Consider the following 17,390-nt stretch of genomic DNA (forward strand, 5'->3'; position numbering starts at 1 on the left):
ACATTTATTAGGTACATATAGATTCAGTCTTTATTCCAATAAATCCAAGGTGATGTACATGGCTGTCTTCCTCATGTTATCTTTCTTCCTTTGGAAGTAGGTCTAAGGTCAGCAAGTGAGTTTTATGATAAAGCAGGGTATTGACCTGGATCACCCAAGGTCCTGCTCTAAGAATTCCCATTAACCTACCAGCAATCCAATTTTGTATCGCTGAAGTTTCTTCCTTTGGAATCAAACCAGTGTAAAACTAATTACTGAAGGCCAGCTTGGAAGAAATTAGACAGTAAGTAACTGAGTCAAGATCTGGGTTTACCAGATAAATGCCTTGGCTGGCATGATAAAGCTGAGCTGCTAGAATAATTTGTGTCTACCTCCCACACTTTGTTTCAGCCTTTACTTCATGAATGCAAATGTGTCAAAACAGGCTGGGAATCAATTTTTTGAGGGAAAGCTGATTGCTAATTTACTTTATATATATATAGATAGTGCTGTCATAAAAAACTCCTTGTCTGGAATTCATTTCAGATGGTCAGATGGAACAAATGAATGCTTCTTGAAATGGATTGACTACCCTATTGACATTGAAGCCCCAAGCCTCTGGTAAGAGGCAGCACTCGTCTATATGTGGCTCTGAGTTTTCCTAACACTAACTTAAGCATTTGTTCTTGTTACAATAGCTATAACATTTATAATCAGCAACTCTTCTGCAATGTTTATTTCTTACCTTTTTAGGTAGTAGTGAAATGAATATTCAACAGTATGATTAGAATGCTGACCAATTAACATAATTGGTATTTTTATTTCCCATTTTTAAGGACATGAAACATAACGATAATGACTGTGAATATATAAAGACCATTTTAAAATTAAAAAGTTAGTTTTTTTTGTTTGTGTCATGGTGAAATCCAGATTTTTAGGCTGAGCATCTAGTAGGACTGAGGTATAAAACATTAACAACTGTTGTAACAAATCACATCATTTTTAGGGCAAATGCACTGGTTTCTCAATCTTCACTATGTTTAATGTTCACTATCCACCCCAAGTTAAAAAAAGGTCTTTCAGAAGGGGACCAACCCCATCCAGAACAGGTTGTGATCCTAATTTCAGTTCAGTTTGCCTATTGATCTGCAGCACTTCCATCTTGTCTAGATTAAGACCTAGTCTATTTACCTTCATCCTTCATCCTTTGTGCTTTCCTGCATGGCAGGGGGTTGGACTAGATGACCCATGGGGTCTCTTCTAACTATGTTATTCTATTATTCTATCCAGTTCTTTATTGCATTCAGACCAACTGTTACAGTCTCACTAGCATGAATTGTGAAGTTGAAATTGAGCTGGGTATGATCATGAAGCTCAATTCTAGAGCTCTGGGTGATCTCTCTTTAAAGACATAGTATTGCACTCCAGCACCAGAACACCCTTTCACCCAACAGCACACCAAGGTCAAGTCCTCCAATAAAATAATGTTTATTCAAGAAAGTATATCAAAAGGGAAAGGGCAAATATAAAAGAGTTAGTAAAGATATAAAATGCAATTCTCAAAAGAAGTCAGAGTTCAGTGGCAATAATCCAAAAATGTCAGGTTAGAACACAAAACCAATGAATCCAAAATCATAGAATTGATCCATAGGTATATTCATAAACATGAAAACAAGAACTTCTCCAAGGTAAATTCTCCAAAGATACACAGGCATAAACGGGAACATGAAACAGGAATCCTGACAATACAGGGACTTTGAATAATAAACAGGAGATCAATCTCCTTTAGCAACGTGGTCTCCTCTGAAAGACCTGAAAGCAACCAGTTTAATTTAAGCCCTCCAAGATATCCATGACATCATGCCTCAGACATCTGGACCCCAAGGTCTTATCTTGAAGTCTCTGAGAATATCTAGTTTGCCAGCTTTTCACACTATGTGTTCTCAGGTCTAATCTAGTCTCCCTTGAAAACTCCTAATCTTCCCAAGTCCTTTTCTCAAGGGAACTGGTACTTTCATTTTCCCCTGTTGCCTGGGAACAAGCTGAAGAATCCAAAACATCAGCCTTGCCTGCCTGCCCTTCGAGCACTCACAGGTTCCTCACTTTGAAACCCATCATCCCCCTCATCCTCAGAACATTCAGAAAAATCCCCTAATGCTTGCCGGACAACAATACATAGGTGGCATTATTCACCTCTGTGAAAACCCAAAAGGCTGACCAACAGTTCTGCAGCACTATTCTCTGGGAATATTCAGTCAAGAAAAACCACACCATTGCAACACAATGCTGCCATATCACGCAGAAGGATACAATGGTTAATTGTATCAAATATCACAGAAAGAAACAGGAGAATAATGGACATTCTCCCCCAATGTAGGTCATCCACCCCGGTGACCAAGGTTATTTCTGTCCCATGACCAGGTTTGCACCCAGATTTGGATGGGTCCAGGTAATCCTCTTGATGTAAGAAAGCCTGGAATTCTGTTGCCACCATTCTCTCTAGGACTTTACTGATAAAGGAGAGACTGGCTGATGGTTACCTTAGGAAGTGGGATACAATAAAGGTTTTTTTCAACAAATATCTTACAATTGCTTCATTTAGAGAGGTTATAACATAGACCTCTTTTAAATAAATATTTATATTCTTACCACCCAACTGGCCAGTCCTTTTCTGGCAATTAGCCAGAATGGGCATTTGTTTAAGTGGTTGGCCTCACCTTTCCAAGCAACTTGCCCACATCATCATTTTGAACAATCTAAAGTTCCGCTATCAAAACTAGACAAGTACGTACCTCAATTATCTCCCAAAATCTATCTTCAATGTAGAATCCAAGTCAGAATGAATTCAAGTAATTTTCTCTGCAAGGTAATTAGAAAATTTGACACAGTCTTTTTCTCAGGGCCCCTCATCAGCAGTTTGAGCTTTAGGATGTTATAGCCCTTTAACTACCCAGAACGGCTGCACTGGATGAAATTGAGCTGATGTGAAAGAGGCATCAAAGAATAATTTCTTTGCTGACCTCACTGCTACAAAATAGGTTCCAAAATGGGCTTTAACCTGTGCTCATTCAGATTCTATTCAAGCAAAAGCACCAGCACAGCAGAGTAGTTGGAAATATTTTTGCCAGATTCACATTTCAATATGTTGTGAAGAAAAAGAAACACAAAATTGATCAAATCGTGTGTTTGGGGAACTAAAGGACCAAGAGAGGCCCAATTTATATTTAGAAAATCCCTCACCTGGAAACAGTAGGAACACATAGGAAATAACAGACTTTCTTACCTTTAGAAAAGCCTCCAACATGTTGTCTCTTTCTTTTTCTTTTTTAATCAAGGGCCATATCCTTTTGAAGAAGAGCCTTAGGTGTTCAAATCTGAGTTTGAAGACTGGACTGTCCCTACTATTAGGCAGAATAAGATGGTCACCTCAGGCAAATTTTGTAGACAAGAAAATACAAATGTTTAGCTATGTATTGTATTTTTACATCACAGAAATACTTGTGTTAGTTTTTTGTCTCAGAAGATAGAATACACATGTTCAAGTGTTTGATATTATACACCTTTGAACTGAAGTAAAAGGTGCATCTACATTGTGTAGAATCAACAGTTTGACATCACTTTAACTGCCATGACACAATGTCATGGAATCATGGGACTTGTCGTTTTCTCAGGTCTTTAGCAGTTTTTCGCATTTTGATTTTCTGAGAGAAGCCTTCTCTTCATACATTTTCATTTACCCTTTAAAATTTGCAGAGACATTACTATAAACTTCTTTGTAGCACTATGTAAAATCTATGAAAATGACCAAGATAACCTTTTGGGTGATGGTCTTGATGCCTTTAAATTCCTACATGAAAGTAACCCAGTCTGAGGCCAAACCTAGAAACTTTTCAGAATCACTGAAATATTTTGCTCAAAGCAAGTGTCTCATTTTATGGCAAATGCGGCATGTCTTTGACAAATGCTGTTCTTTTAAAAAATGGATGTTTTTATTACATTTGGAATTTTGATTTTGTGTAAACTGAGTTTTTTATTTAAATAAGAAGTTCATAAATGTAATAAGTGAAATAATACTCTGAGTTTGGACAATTACATGACTTTTGAGATGCAATTGCAATACACAGAGACACAAATTATATATTAAGATATATGACATAGAAATATGTACATTCTGTAGACATCAGGAGAATGCAAAACTTGGAATTAACATTTCTAAAACTGGAGGACATTGGCTCCCAGGGATATGTACAGTGCCTATCATTCCCAGTCCAAATTAAGGGTTCATAACCATATAGTAGAATACATAATTTCTCATTTTCACATTGATATTGAAGGAGAATTATTAGTTCTGTTGTGCCCCATGAAGACTTTCACTGTTTACCCCTAGTTAAGCTCTTTTTAGTTAAAGGGATTAATATTTTATGTACAGTCTAGAGAGCTTCTTTGAATTTGAAGCCTCCATCGCCCTGCCCTTTTAAGAATCCCCCTCAGGAATGGAGCCTCTGGCAAGACACTTCTGGTTCTTGGAAGAGTCAGCATTTTGGTGGCTGGAAGGTGAAGAGAGAGGAAAGCCAGAAGTTCTACAAAATAGCATGTCTAGTCGGAGTAGTATGAGCTGTATTCAAATCCAGGCAGAATTAAATATTGAGACCATCTTAGAGACAGTTGAACACCATACAAGAAATAAAGATTCAAGATCCTCAGTTCGGCCAGAACTGTGTCTATCTCTAAACCTCTTTTCATAAAGACTTTGTAGTGAGACTCAGGAGGAGAGAAAGTCTGGAATTCTTGTTAGTTAAGAAATTCCTGTTTGATTCAACTATATAGTCTGTTCCCTGCGCAGCCAGTCCACCTTCCAAGTAGTTAAGATAGAGTGGGGGCAGAACAAGTTCTGAAAAATGCTAGCAAACAAAGCTTTTGTGAGAAGGAAATCTAGATAACACTCTTTACTCCATTTTACCTGGGTCTAGGAACAGAAGACATAATTGCTTTGCTACCTACAGCCCATCAGCAGGAACACAATTATCCCAACTCTGGATGCAGAGCCATTCCAAAAGCCCTGCTGAGAAAAGGCAAAGAGCAGAGTAATTAAAGTCATCATTAGATAAAGCAGAGATTACACAGCAGTTATCAAAAGCCCAGGGCTCACAAAGCTTGCCAGCAACAGTCACACGTAGCCTTCTCTCTTTGTGGCCTAACAAGCAAAAAGACACCCAACTTCTGACATTGTGACTGACACTTTTTTCAAGTTCTGTCCAAAGGTTGCAAAGTCATTTTTTGGGAGTTGACAAAAAGGTCCTCTGGGTGACATTTGCCAGTTGGGCTCTGGCAGGCAGGACTAGACACCCCCAGAGGATCTAAGTGTTCAGGGCAGACTGTATGGGAAAAGGCTCTGAGTTTCCAGTTTTTATTAATTATCTCCATTTGAGACAAGGGTGAGCTGAGCTCTGGGAAAGAGAAAAAGGCTGTTTGCAAATCTCCATGTGACCTAGGAGAGCAGCAACTTTTCTCAATTTGCAAGGCTTAATTTGTTACTGAAACTTAGAAAAACTTTCAAGGAATGGTGAGGTTATGTATTTACTTATGACCTCTTCACATGGCTCATGGGGTCCGTGCCATTGTGCCAGCAGTCGCCGGCAAAAGGGGTGCACAGGGTGCCTCGTGGCGCCTCACACACCCTCCCTCCTTTCCCTATCACATGGTGGCGATGGGACACCTTCTGATGCTTCCCCACCACTTCAGGAAGAATGTGGATGGGGCCTGCCGAGTGTCGTCTGATGACCCTCGGCAGACCCTGGCCAAGTCCCAGCCAAAAGCGCCAAAATGGGGCTATGTAGCCCCATGTGAAGAGGTCCCTAGTGTTATCCTTTCTCCCATTCATTATGGCACCAGGGCTCACCCTCTACTTTGCTTTGCATGCATCTCTTCACTAGAAGCAAATAGCCAAGGTTAAATATTCCTTATCCCATTTCCCTAGGGTAAGTCAAAGAAGAACAATCGACTCATTTCACCTTCATCTGGAAACAGATCCTCAGATAAGATTTCTGTTTTAATTTCTAAAAATGAAATTACCATATTTCTTTGATTCTAAAATGCCATTGATTGTAAGAGGCATACTCATTTCAGTACCACCAACTGAAAAAGCACCGACGATTCTAAGACACTCCCTGTTTCTCTCTCTCTCTCTTTCTCTCTTTCTGTCTCTCTCTCTCTGTTCAAGCTGGGAGCAATTGTGCATAACACTTAATGACAGCACTTGGGCTGTCCCTAGGCTTCATTTTTGACCTGGGACGATCCTGAACTGGCATCCTTATGTTGGTTAGAAGGAATTCAGCCCTCCTGTTCCCCGCTTGCCTCATCCATGTAACATCACAAAAATCTGCCATTTGTCATCATAAGAATGAGTTCAGTGAACCCCAGGGAACAAAATAATGTTGCTGCTGTAAATGCCCTGTGTAACTAGTGGGTATAAATATAATGGACCGAAAGTTCAGTAAATGGAAGGAGGGCTTCTGTTTTTGAAAGGCACCATAATCCAGAAGAAGGATGAAAGCAGGGTTGTGATCAGTGCTAGTTCACTCTGTAGTCCTTCTTCTTCTTTCCTGCAGGCCTCTAGAGTAGGAATGGGAAATTTTTTTATCATTATTCATTTCCTATCTGAAAAAAAGGATTTCCGGATATTTGAGAAGTCTAGTCAGGAAGAGTAATAAATTAAACAATAGGGTTGAGTGCTTGCATTTATCTTCTACATTATGGCTGGCCACTATGGGAAACAGGATGCTGGACTAGATGAACCCTGACTCTCAAATGGAAACATGCCACACCATTAGATGGTGAACATAAGAATAGGAAATGCTTTTCCTAATCCCCCAAAATTCACATTCCTCTGAGCATTCACAAAGTCAGCAGATGGGATCAAAATCTCAAAAGTTTCATGAAAAGAGACATTTAGTGAACATTTTGAACTTAATGAAGAAAATGCTGTTTGGATGGAGCAATGTGGAAGACAGAGTATCAAGAGAGAGAAAAAGGAGCCCTTTTTGTTGCTGTTGCTTCTTCACTCCATATTCCTCTCTCCTTGTATTTTCCCAAAACCTGGTTTTCTATACCCATGTTATGAAAGTATTGCCATGTGGACTTTTAACAATCCAGCTGCAGGACTTCTTGCCTAGTTTTCATACTGCAACCAGGGTGGTGCATATCATTCTTCCCTCCAGCACTTATTCTGGTGAATAACTATTTCCCTTATAGCTGTGCTTTGTGCTTTTGTGTAGCGTGTAACTCAAAGGTCGATGTAGATCTGCCATAGTAGATCTTTCCGCTAAAGAAAAGTGTCCTGTTGGTGCCAGAGGGGCACTTTGTTTTGCCTCAGCTCGTCGGATTTTTAAATAGATTCCTTTACAAAAGATGAAAGAAGGTGGCATATGAGGACACTGTATTATTTCCACAGAGGAGAAAAAGATTATGGCATTAAGCCTCTGCCCTGCAGATTCTTCCAAGGGGGACCTAAAGTTGTTCCATCTCCTCAAATTCTATGTGTTTCCTTACTTTTTAAAGAGATCTCTTGTGTATAATGCCTTCTTTTGGCTTTGACAACCTTGATGTTTGTGAACATTAATGTACGTATGTATCAGACCTTAGATAAATTACTTTTTGGATTATTTATTTATCATGACAGAAGTGAACTGAGGGTACAATTTGTAATGTATTTGAAAACACAAACAAAGTTTTAAAAACTTTGCATTATACTAAATGTCCTTTGACCAGTTGCTAGCTACTTGGAGTGCCTCTGGTGTTGCTATAAGAAGATCCTCCATTGTGCATGTGGCAGGGCTCAAGCTGCATTGTAATAGCTGGTCTGTGGTTTGCTCTTCTCTACTCGCACATGTTGTGGACTCCACTTTGTAGCCCCATTTCTTAAGGTCGGCTCTGCATCTTGTACTGCCATCTTCCAAGTCACCCAGTCTTCTGTGTGCCCAGGAGGGAATCTCATCCAATGTCAGCCACTGATTGAGGTTCCAGGTTTTAGCCTGCCACTTTTGAACTCTCATTTGCTGAGGTGTTCCTGTGAGTATCTCTGTAGATCTTAGAAAACTATTTCTTGATATAAGGCATTGGTGTGCTGGCTGACACCCGAACAGGGCATGGGCCAGAGTTGTCAATGCCTTGGTCCTTTCGTTGCTGGCTGTTACTTCCCAGCGGATGTCAGGTGGTGCAATGCCAGCTAAACAGTATAATTATTCCAGTGGTGTGGGGCGTAGCCATTCTGTGATAATGTGACATGTCTCATTAAGAGCCACACTCACTGTTTTAACGTGGTGAGATGTATTCCACACTGGGCATGCATATTCAGCAGCAGAGTAGCAAAGTACAAGGGCAGATGTCTTCACTGTGTCTGGTTGTGATCCCCAGGTTGTGCCAGTCAGCTTTCGTACAATGTTATTTCTCACTCCCACTTTTTGCTTGATAGTCTTTTTGGATTGCAGAGCTTATAATCCCCCTGTGAGTATGGCCAAAGGGGGATCATGGCCTTAGCTTCTTGAAGGATTGTGGGCCTTGCAGTCCGGCACACATTTGATGCCTTTATGGTGGCATAGGAGAAGTAAATGGCCAGTCCATAATCTCTACCTCGTAGATCATGTTTTCTTTCGTATTAATAACATTTTTCCATCTTGACTGGAGTAAATGTTGCTTGGCAATGTGTCCAAATTTTCATCTTTAAATTTAACTGTGAATTTTAATGCCACTTATGTTTAATTATGTTTTAGTTTTTTATATTTGTAGATTTTAAACTGCATTTAAATGCTTTTAATATAAGCTTTTGAGTCTTCTCAATTGTAGGGAGGTACAATTGAAAGTGCATGAATTGTTGAATGGGAAATTGTTGAATTTGTGCAAGCTGCACAAATGAAGAGAAGTGCAATATCGAAGGTGCTCAACCTGGTATTTATCTGCTATCAGTGATAGGACGACTGCAGTAGAAGAGTGCAGAATGTAGTGAAGTCCACAGTGTATAGAAAGTGATGCCTTTAAAACAGAAGGCTCCAAAAACAGCTAACAAATCCATAAATCTCAAAAATCCTTTTTATTAGCTTTATTTTTTTAATAAACTTAACACAAAAGGGGAAAAAGTAAGAAGGTAAAAGGGTAATTTCTATACAGTACATTACTGACTTGGTCTAGCATAGGGGAATCTGTAAGGAAGGGGCTATATATATCAGTTCTGTTGTTGATAGAGAGGATGTGGGAAGAAGAAAGAGGTAGAATGGGGAAATTAATGGGATTTGTATTATGTATGTATGTATTATGTATATTTATATGTTTTATTTATAACATATGGGGGTTGGACTGGATGGCCCATGAGGTCTCTTCCAACTCGACTATTCTATGATTCTATGATTCTATTTATGCTTTGAGTTTCTTATTTAGAATGGTTGAGCTGCAAAGATCTCTGCAAACAAATTCTAAACTGGTGTTCTTTTTCTATGTGAAACCCTTATGCAGCATGTGGGATATTTAGGGTTGGCTGTAACATTAAGGAGAAGGGAGCAGGTTCTTCAGGCAGCAAGACACCGGAACTAGCAAAGTGTGCTGATCCCACACTATGCTCTTTCTTCTTTCTTTCTCTACCCCAAGCTTTTCTTTGCCCCATCTAACATCACTTCCTTTTTTCTATGCCCCAACATCCTTTTTTCTTTGCTTGTTCACCCACTAAATGTTTCTATTTTTATGCTTTGTTCTTAATAAAAAGGAAACTGATTTATCACACTACCCTTGTGTGCTGACATGCAGGCAGATGCTATTGAGGAGACGGCATACAGCCAAAACAAAGAAGAAATATTATAGAGGAGAAATGAGAAAAAATTCTATTAATTGAAATCAGTGGCTCAGGTTGTCTGAAATTTCTTTCACCAGTAGACAAATTCATGTGGACTGGGTTCTGAAATGAGTCTTTTTGGCCATTTCTGAAAGTCAGTAATATAAGTTGCCTGAAGCAATTTATTCCCTATTTTATTCCCTACTTGTTGAGTATACAGTATCTGTATACAGGCAATCCCCAAGTTACAAGCAACCAACTTACAAACTGCTCATAATTAATAAGGGGGTTGAGACAACAAGATGTGAGAGAAATCTACGCCAAGGAAGGGAAATTCCCTCCTGAAAGAGTTATCATGGGAAAAGGTGTCTCCACTGAAGCTTTAGCACCAATTCTTGTTTCCACAACAAGCTGATATTTTTCAAAATCCAATTATCACAATTATCCAATTATCACAGGGATAGAAAGTGACGTGAAATCTTCTGAACAGGGGCACAAACAGCAAAATAAATCATATGGCATCCAAAGCATATGCGTGTGTATGTGTGCATATACACATACACATACATATTAGCTGGAGTTAAAAAATGTACCTGTTCCGACTTACATACAAATTCAACTTGAGAACAAATGTACATAACCTATTTTGTTCGTTACTTAGGGACCGCCTGTATTCAAATTGTGTGAACACCTGTCACCCATGTGAGTATCAAATCATGTTTACAGAGACTATATATGTCCTGCCTGCAAGGACAGAGATTCTTGTACCTAGCTTATCAAAATATTAAAGACTGGTGTGGGTATTAATTATTATTGTATTCGTTTATATCACGCCTTTCTTCCAATAATGAGACTCAAAACAGCTAGCAATGTATTTATAAACAACGCAGATTAAAAAGTATACAAAGGCTTCAAAACAAAGATAATTATAAAATTCATTTTAAAACAATCAAGCAATATATAAGTCAAAAGCATTAACATTCATTAAATTATTCCATACAAGCCATAAAACAACTCTTGGTTCTTTCAGGAGCATGCTGAACTTCATGAAGTTTGATCCGGGCTATTGATTCTATCCTTGTTCAGAGTGAAATGCTTTCTGAAACTTTCATCAGCCAGAACAACTTTGAAGTGGGTTTTCTCCTTTCTTTAGCTTATCCTTTCTTATATAGCCTTGCTAATTACATCTGCAGTCCAGTTAGGGCTGATTCAGCGGATCTTTGGAAAGTTCCTGCTTTGGAGAAGTTGCCCGCCAGCCATCCAGTGTTGGCTGTGATGTCTGGAAGATTCTGGAAGTTGTAATGCAATTTTTTTTTTTAGAGTTAGATATCCAGCTGCAGTCTTTCAACTGGTGGAGACCTCATGTGGGCTAATGTTTGTGGAGCTTGCATCACTCTGGCAGCCCCCTGGAAATGGTCTGCATGGATACTTTAGCCCTTTTAAACAGATTTTATTTCCAAAGAACTCTCCTCTCTTTTTATCTCTGATTTACCTGTAAAGCAGCAGAATCCTTTCTGTTGCTCTGTGTGGAAGTATCCAGATTTGCAGCCCTATAAAGCTGTTCCATATAAGCTGATAATCTCTGCTTCTCTTAACGCCCTCTTCTTCTACTATACACAGAAAGGTCTCCCAATGCACCTCATTAACCGGGGAGGGGGAGGGTCTCTTCCAACTTTGGCTTTAATACTCAACTTTAGATCTCTAATTAAACTGAACAGCCCTGGTTATGGCTGCCCTTGCTGGAATTGAATCAGTAGGGATTTCAACTGCTTCAGCCTAACTGCTGCTTAAATATTTGCCTCTTTGATAACACGGAAAGAGTATGCTGGCATTTAGATTCACCTGAGAGTCTTGACATGAAATGGCTTTTGAGAGAGCATAGATGAAAAGAGCACAATGGGGTTACCACTTTTTTCCTAGTGGAGGGTCTGTGCTGCTAATATCTAGGAGGCAAACATAAACAGAAGCAATTCAACCTTTCACAGTGGTAAAGAAAACACACAGCCACTGTTGTGAAACCTTGCAATGGAGTGACTCTAGAGTGCATTAAATTTATTTTTACTTATTGTTATTGTTATTAGAATTGTTTTAAAAGTCCTTTTTGCTTTTCTAAATGACAAGGCCCAGAATCCTGTTGGTAAATGATGTTAGGCAAGAAGGTATCATTACCTCCCTGAAAAATGGTGTTGCCCACAGTGTTCAAGAGCATATTAAAACAAGAGATTTAAAAGAATAAACAGAGCCAATTGATAGAAATCACTTGATGCTGTAGCATAGAAGCTTCTTCATTTCAAATTCTTTAATTAATTCTTGTGGAACAAGAACACACTATTCTGCCTGCTTCCCTCCCTCCCTCTCCCTCACACACACAGGGTAGCTTACAATAAAATCTATTTAAAACAACAACAATGATTTAAAAATATACTATGATTGCTATTAGTAGTAGTAGGAGTGTTTGTGCCCCACTTTGTCTCTGCCAAAGGAGAGTCAATGATATATATAAAATAGTATATTATTTAGAAATCAGACAATTTAAAACCAATTAGAACAATTTTAAATAATGCAACCATACATAGCCTGGATAAAATCACTTAGGCCCAAAACATTTCATAAAAAGTCAGGTTTTGACCTGGTACCAAAATGATTCCAACACTTGAACCAGTTGGGCTTCCAAGGGAAGGAAATTACACAACTGAGATGCCACTGTAGAGAAAGCTCTCTCCCATGTCCTCCCACATTATATTTCCCATACTACTGACACACAGAGAAGAATCCCCCCCAGATCTCAATTCACAAGCAGGACTTTAAATGTTATCACTATCACTTTTTATTCAGCTGGAAGCAAATTGGCAGCTAATGTAATTCCTTCAAAATGGGTGATATATGGTATCCAAACAGGGTTCCAGTGGGTAGTCCAGTAACTAGATTGTACGCCTGTGCATTTTTCAAGTTGTCTTCAAGTGTGGCCCCATTCTGGACTTCATCCCATGGGCAGAAAGCCCCTTCCTAGGATGCTGCTGAGACACAGCCAGGACGGAGCCCACCGGAGGCCACCACATGACACAGGACCACTTCCAGCAGGGCTCCATCTTGGCTCCATGTATGCTGTATCTCGGAAGCATGCTAAGCAGCAGCCCTGAGAACACTGATAACTACCCGTGTTCTCATTCAGTAAGCGGGGACAGCACGGGATCAAGCTGGGGACATACGAGAAACCACATGGGATGGTAAGGGAACAATGCAGGGTGTTTCCTGATGGTTTCCAATGCTATCTCACAGATTTGCCCCACTGCCCCATGGATTGCCCTGATGTCCCCCTGCTTACGGACTGCAGTCGTCTGATTGGGAAGTTACCAGTGCATGGACTATCGCAGACAATTATCTCTTGTCCAATAAAAGCTGTAAATGGCAGACCACTTGAAGCAGGTAACCTACTCAGTTCCAGAACCTGAGCCTCAACTGACTCAAATGGCAAGGCAAGGTAGAGCTGAATGTTATGAGCATAGACCCAACTCCACACCTCACAATGACGTCCCCTGAAGCCTTACATTGTGAATATTTGCATGTGTGTCAGGGATCCAAAACATGAAGGTATTTCTACTGTGTGCAGCTGTGGGTGTATCTCTGTATGTTTTGAATGTGGCTGATATGGCTATATAATGAGTGTTTCATGTGGGTTTCCAAAATGATTTCAGGTTGGATTGAAACAGAAATATGAGGCAGGAAAGGGACAGAGATACTACACAGTAGAGCAGATTTAGCCTATGTCTGAATAAAGTAACCATCCAAGTACTGAGGATATGACAGAAATTTAATTATACTTTTCTTGTGCCTCTCACACTAAGTGTTGCCCTGAAAGTGGCTCTTTGTGGTACTTTGGGAGAGATATTTCACTCTCCTTGTGTTTAGTTATCTTGCATTATTAAGCCTTCTTCTTTCTCTTAGTCATTAGTATATTTTGTGCATCTCTTAGGCGACCTGAAGCATGTCCTTTGGATGTCTTACAGCACTGTTTGTTCTTGCTGATCAGAGATGAAAGCTACTCTGGAATTTCTAATTTTTCCTTTTGGATTAAAATGCATCATGACAAGGCACCATGATGGTATTAGGCACTGAACTAATAGTTGAATAAAATTCATTTCAACCCTCTTATTTCCCTCTTTTGTTTTACAGCATATGGATTGACTGCAACTGATCATATTGGCAACTCATATTAGTACTATATTGCTTCATTATAATATCTATTAAGATCTATGAATTTTTCTACCCCTAATTCCTGCCACTGGGGACTGAATCTGATATTTAAGTTTCACAGATGACATATGAAGCAAGAACACATAATTTTTTTGGCCTATATAGTTAATTCTCCATGCCAAATTAAAAGCCCTTCCAACTGATATTGTTGTGATGAATCTGTAATGAGAAATCACTTTAGATAGTGAGTTGAAATGACATCTTTACTTCAGGCATAGTTCTAATTGCCAACTATGCCTTATTACGTCATCACATTGAGAGGGGAAAGCATGGCTGCCCATCCTTTTAGCTTAAAGAATTGCCCCTCTTATGTCATCAGCAGTCCAGTTTTGCATTCTGCCTCCCCATCGCACTCATACATGGAAACTTAAGAGCTGGCAACACATTCATCTTATATTCATCACAAGGTCAGTATTATTATTTTTAATCAGGAGAAACAACAATATCCGAAAACCAAGAGATCCCTTGCCCTGCCTAAAGCTCCTTACATTAAAGGAGACTGACACCAATTTAGAATCACTTATTTCTATGGGATAAAATAGTTCTGTATCAAACCCCATAGGATACAAGAGACAGTGCTCCAGGTTAAAACCATTTCTTTCCATAGGATTATATTGTTCTTCATCAAACCCCATAGGACACAAGAGACAGTGCTCCAGGTTAAAACCATTTCTTTCCATGGGATCATATTGTTCTGCATCAAACCCCATAGGATACAAGAGACTGCTGATGCTTGGGTAATCAAACCGGATGGGAAACTTTGATGGTTCCCATCCCACCTGTTTTTCAGTTGGAACCATGGGAGTAAAGTGTGACAAGAGTTCCCTCCTTTCAGGATATTTCTGCTTCTTTTCAACCCTAGAAAATGTGATGAGCTCCGTGCCTCTCCATGCTTGAAAAGAGGCTGAAGTGTGCTACGAGGGGGAAATTTTTCAATGTGACGAGGTCAATTGCTGGAGTTACCTCCTTTCATGACACTTCTGCCTCTTTTCAACCAAGGAGGGCTGTGCATGATGGCTAGAAGTAGTTTAACTAATGTGATGAGCTAAGTGCCTCTCCATGCTTGAAAAGAGGCTGCAGTGTCCTACGACTGAGAAATTTCTCAATGTTATAAGGTGGTAAAACCAATTCTAGCCCTCTGTTCCCCTTTGTATCTTTTCAAGAGACTGTTGGGAACTGTAATACTGCTGCAGTATACCTAAAGAGCTACTGGGGATGTTAACATTTCACTGAATGGCAACGGAGTCAGAATTACTTTTTGATATCTGTTATCACATCTTGGTGCTTTGGGGAGAAATCTCAATTGGTTCTCACAAGATTTTCACATAGATATTTTCAGTAATCTTCTATTTAATGGACAAGAAAGAAACCAACTGGTATAACAAAAGTTGCAGCCATTCTAAGCCAAATAACTTTGTCTCCCGATCTGCTCATATTCCTGCTTGATTTAAAAGCAATCCTACATGTCACAGCCATTGATATGTATGTTTGAAATAGCCCTGTCTGCCCTCCAAACACTATGCGTGGGCTGCCAGGAATACAATCCCGTCTCTGGTGTATCCGTGCACATCGCTGTCCTTTGGCAGATACTACTGCTGTTGTTCCAGACATATTGTATTCCTTCCAATATAGCTTATTAATTTATTTATGCCCAGATTTTCAGGTGGAAATGCACTTTCAGGAAAGCTTATCTATCTATCTATCTATCTATCTATCTATCTATCTATCTATCTATCTATCTATCTATCATCGTCGTTGTCATCATCATCCATACATAAGGTGTACAGTCTAAAAAGACACAACACAAAAGCTGTACAGTCTAAAAGTAAACAACACAAAAGTAAACAATAGCATAGAGGGAAGGGAAAATAATAAAACCTAGACATAATGTTCAGCATTATAAGCCTTATCTGCCTTTATTTGTTTAGTAGTCCCTCGTGTCTTCAAGATGTTTCATCCAGAGAAAATCTGGTTGAATAGCTAGCTTGTTAGCTACAGCATACATTTTTGGAGAAGCCAATTTTATCCCTGCACCCCATGTACGCAGAGCTTTTAAGTCCATCCAGGAACGCAAGCTAACACATTGGTTGGCTTGGAATATAAAAGCAAAAGAGCATTTTGTACAGTGTGTGACTGCCTGTCTCTGTGTGTACTTGTGTCCCAGTCACCACACGAAGCTTTGCCTGCCTGGAATGTGGACATATACAGTAGGCATGAGCAATCCATGAAAAAAAATGGTTCTAAACTCGCTTCTAAAGTAGGGGGTGCTGGCGCTTCGTTCCTAAAGTCATTTTTGAACTTTGAAGCAAAAAAATTCAAAACTTTCCAAAACTTCTGAAACTTCGTATGTACTTTGTTAATGGCGGTTGTGCATGCACATAAAGGAAAACATTATCGTCAATGGGGAAAATTGAGGGGTCTCTCTCTCCCTCATTTTTTGAGCTATCCTAATGAAATTTGCTACAGTGGTAGAACACATTTACACCTGTTAGCACACCAAATTTCAGAATGATTTCCATATCCTCTGATTTTTGGTGAATTTTCATAGCTTTTATAATAAACCATTTTTTAATAATTGCAGAAATCTGTTCCTGATTTGAAAGTCTTATTTCCTGTTTCATTGGGTTGTTTTTACTTTGAAAGTCATTGTACTACTTCAGAAACTTTGTTTTTGTGGCTGAAACTTTGTTAAATTGGTGGAGAGAGACTCAACAAACCATAATGTTCTATTTTTATAGGACAATGTGCCTTGCTGTTTTTATGTCAGAACCAATTAAGAAATGACATTTATCAACCAGGAACAGAAATCATAGCACACCATCAAATCACTCCTGACAGATGGCCATCAGCCTCTGAATAAGGAAATCTGTTCCTGGTTTGAAAGTGTTTGGGTTTTCTGGCGCTGAGAGTGTGTGACTTGCCCAAGATCACTTAGTGGGTTTCCATGGCTGAGTGGGGAATAAAGCCATAATCGTAGGACAACTCTCAAACTACTACACCAGGAGTCCCCAAACTAAGGCCTGGCCCGCAAATGCCATTGACCTGGCCTCTGTCCTAAACTTTAGACCAGGAGTCCCCAAACTACAGCCCGGCCCACGGGCCAGATGCAACCCGCCAATGACATTTACCTGGCCCCTGTCCTAAACTTTAGACCAGGAGTCCCCAAACTACGGCCCGGCCCATGGGTGTGTGCCGAGCTTGGTCCAGATTCATCACTTTTCTCCTTATCCCAGATTATCTGCAGTGTGGACTCATATAATCCAGTTTAAATCAGATAATCTGGAATCAGATCCTGGGATATAGGTTTAAAGTGCCCCATAGCAAGCAACCAAGCACTCCA

Source organism: Anolis carolinensis, chromosome 4 (assembly GCF_035594765.1).
Source record: "Anolis carolinensis isolate JA03-04 chromosome 4, rAnoCar3.1.pri, whole genome shotgun sequence".
NCBI classification, from domain to species: Eukaryota; Metazoa; Chordata; class Lepidosauria; order Squamata; family Dactyloidae; genus Anolis; species Anolis carolinensis.